The 3,760-nt window shown below is 43.2% G+C and overlaps 1 pseudogene; it reads right to left on the reverse strand.

The window, feature by feature from the left end:
• Positions 1 to 918: 918 nt before the first annotated feature.
• On the reverse strand, positions 919 to 1,057 carry LOC119319808 (annotated as a pseudogene).
• Between the last annotated feature and the right edge of the window lie 2,703 nt (positions 1,058 to 3,760).

The raw sequence follows: 3,760 nt of genomic DNA on the forward strand, positions 1-3,760 counted from the left end.
TGTTTTATTATTGGTGTTGTCCTATGGTGCTCTCCGTGTCGCGCAAGCGTGAGGGATTCCCATTGTAGGGTTTGCAATATGCTTATGATTTGCTTATGGTGGGTGGCGTGAGTGGCAGAAGCACAGACCCGAGTAAGTAGGTTGTTTGCGTATGGGATAAAGGGTACTTGATGCTTTAATGCTATGGTTGGGTTTTACCTTAACGAATATTTAGTAGTTGCGAATGCTTGCTAGAGTTCCAATCATAAGTGCATATGATCCAAGTAGAGAAAGTATGTTAGCTTATGCCTCTCCCTCAAATAAAATTGCAATAATGATTACCGGTCTAGTTATCGATTGCCTAGGGACAAATAACTTTCTTGTTGACAAAATCTCGCTGCTAAAACTAATTTAGTTGTGTCTTTATCTAAACAGCCCCTAGCTTTTATTTTCGTGTTCTTTACTTTCCCGCAAGCTTACCCAAAAACACCTACAAAGTACTTCTAGTTTCATACTTGTTTCCGGTAAAGCGAACGTCAAGCGTGCGTAGAGTTGTATTGGTGGTTGATAGAACTTGAGGGAATATTTGTTCTACCTTTAGCTCCTCGTTGGGTTCGACACTCTTACTTATCGAAAGAGGCTACAATTGATCCCCTATACTTGTGGGTTATCAGTAGCCCCTGTTGTTGGAGTAGAAGGGGCGACCACCGTTTTGACGACTGCTACCGCTGCCATGCTGGTTCTGGTGGTAGCCACCATGGCCGCCACCACTAGAGTTATGGCTGCTAGGGTTGTAGCCTCCGCCACCGCCGCCGCTCGAGTTGCCCCTGGAAGGGCCGCGATAGCCCTTGGTAGGGCCCCGGCCACCACGAGCAGCAACATTTGCAGAAGACTTGAAGCCGACAGAGGAGTTGGACCCTTGGAACAACTCGGCCCTTTGATCAAAGTTGGACATAAGGGCAAACAGGTGGTCGATGGAGAGTGGCTCGGTGCGGACGTCCAGGGCGGAGATCAGCGGCTGATAGTCAAGATCCATCCTGGAGAGGATGTGGGAGATGAGTTCATCATCGTTGAGCGGTCTGCCAACGGCTGCCAACTCATCAGCTAGCGATCGCATGTAGGCGAAGTAGGTAGCGACATCTTGTGATCCCTTCTATGCGTTGGTGAGGGACATCCGAAGATTGTTGATGCGGCTTGATGTCTACTACACAACCTTCTTCTTGTAGACGTTATTGGGCCTCCAAGTGCAGAGGTTTGTAGGACAGTAGCAAATTTCCCTCAAGTGGATGGCCTAAGGTTTATCAATCCGTAGGAGGCGTAGGATGAAGATGGTCTCTCTCAAGCAACCCTACAACCAAAAAACAAAGAGTCTCTTGTGTCCCCAACACACCCAATACAATGGTAAATTTTATAGGTGCACTAGTTCAGCGAAGAGATGGTGATACAAGTGGTATATGGATGGTAGATAAAGGTTTTTGTAATCTGAAAATATAAAAACAGCAACATAACTAGTGATAAAATTGAACACAAACGGTATTGAAATGCTAGGAAACAAGGTCTGGGGTTCATACTTTCACTAGTGCAAGTTCTCTCAATAATAATAACATAATTGGATCATATAACTATCCCTCAACATGCAACAAAGAGTCACTCCAAAGTCACTAATAGCGGAGAACAAACGAAGAAATTATGGTAGGGTATGAAACCACCTCAAAGTTATCCTTTCTGATCGATCTATTCAAGAGTCCGTAGTAAAATAACATGAAGCTATTGTTTCCGTTCAATCTATTGTAGAGTCCGTACTAGAATAACACCTTAAGACACAAATCAACCAAAACCCTAATGTCACCTAGATACTCCAATGTCACCTCAAGTATCCGTGGGTATGATTATACAATATGCATCACACAATCTCATATTCATCTATTCAAACCAACACAAAGTACTTCAAAGAGTGCCCCAAAGTTTCTACCGGAGAGTCAAGACAAAAACGTGTGCCAACCCCTATGCATAGGTTCATGGGCGGAACCCGCAAGTTGATCACCAAAACATACATCAAGTGGATCAATAGAATACCCCATTGTCACCACGGGCATCCCAGCAAGACATACATCAAGTGTTCTCAAATCCTTAAAGACTCAATCCGATAAGATAACTTCAAAGGGACAACTCAATCCATTACAAGAGAGTAGAGGGGGAGAAACATCATAAGATTCAACTATAATAGCAAAGCTCGCGATACATCAAGATCGTACCACCTCAAGAACATGAGAGAGAGAGAGGGAGAGAGAGAGAGATCAAACACATAGCTACTGGTACATACCCTCAGCCCCAAGGGAGAACTACTTCCTTCTCGTCATGGAGAGCACCAGGATGATGAAGATGGCCACCGGAGAGGGATTGCCCCCTCCGGCAGGGTGTCGCAACGGGTCTAGATTGGTTTTCGGTGGCTACGGAGGCTTCTGGCGGCGGAACTCCCGATCTATTCTGCTCCCCGAAGTTTTTAGGGTATATGGGTATATATGGGAGGAAGAAGTACGTCGGTGGACCTCCGGGCTTTCCACGAGGCAGGGGGCGCGCCCAGGGGGGTGGGCGTGCCCCCCACCCTCGTGGGCAGCCCGGGACTCTCCTGGTCCAACTCCTATACTCCGTGGGCTTCTTCTGGTCCAAAAATAAGTTTTGTGAAGTTTCAGGTCAATTGGACTCCGTTTGATTTTCCTTTTCTGCGATACTCTAAAACAAGGAAAAACAAAAACTGGCACTGGGCTCTAGGTTAATAGGTTAGTCCCAAAAATCATATAAAATAGCATATAAATGCATATAAAACATCCAAGGTTGATAATATAATAGCATGGAACAATCAAAAATTATAGATATGTTGGAGACGTATCAGCATCCCCAAGCTTAATTCCTGCTCGTCCTCGAGTAGGTAAATGATAAAAACAGAATTTTTGATGTGGAATGCTAACTAACATATTTATCAATGTGATTTTCTTTATTGTGGCAAGAATATTCAGATCCATAAGATTCAAGGCAAAAGTTTAATATTGACATAAAAATAATAATACTTCAAGCATACTAACAAAGCAATTATGTCTTCTCAAAATAACATGGCCAAAGAAAGCTATCCCTACAAAATCATATAGTCTGGCTATGCTCCATATTTACCACACAAAATATTTAAATCATGCACAACCCCGATGACAAGCCAAGCAATTGTTTCATACTTCCGATGTTCTCAAACTTTTTCAATCTTCACGCAATACATGAGCGTGAGCCATGGATATAGCACTATATGTGGAATAGAATGGTGGTTGTGGAGAAGACAAAAAGGAGAAGATAGTCTCACATCAACTAGGCGTATCAACGGGCTATGGAGATGCCCATTAATAGATATCAATGTGAGTGAGTAGGGATTGCTATGCAACAGATCCACTAGAGCTATAAATATATGAAAGCTCAACAAAAGGAACTAAGTGGGTGTGCATCCAACTTGCTTGCTCACGAAGACCTAGGGCATTTTGAGGAAGCCCATCATTGGAATATACAAGCCAAGTTCTATAATGAAAAATTCCCACTAGTATATGAAAGTGATATCATAGGAGACTCTCTATCATGAAGATCATGGTGCTACTTTGAATCACAAGTGTGGTAAAAGGATAGTAGCATTGCCCCTTCTCTCTTTTTCTCTCATTTTTTTATTTGGGCCTTTTCTCTTTTTTATGGCCTCTTTTTTGGGGCCTTTCTCTCTTTTTATGGCCTTTTTTTATTTAGTCCGGAG

This window comes from Triticum dicoccoides, chromosome 6A, assembly GCF_002162155.2.
Source record: "Triticum dicoccoides isolate Atlit2015 ecotype Zavitan chromosome 6A, WEW_v2.0, whole genome shotgun sequence".
Lineage (NCBI taxonomy): Eukaryota > Viridiplantae > Streptophyta > Magnoliopsida > Poales > Poaceae > Triticum > Triticum dicoccoides.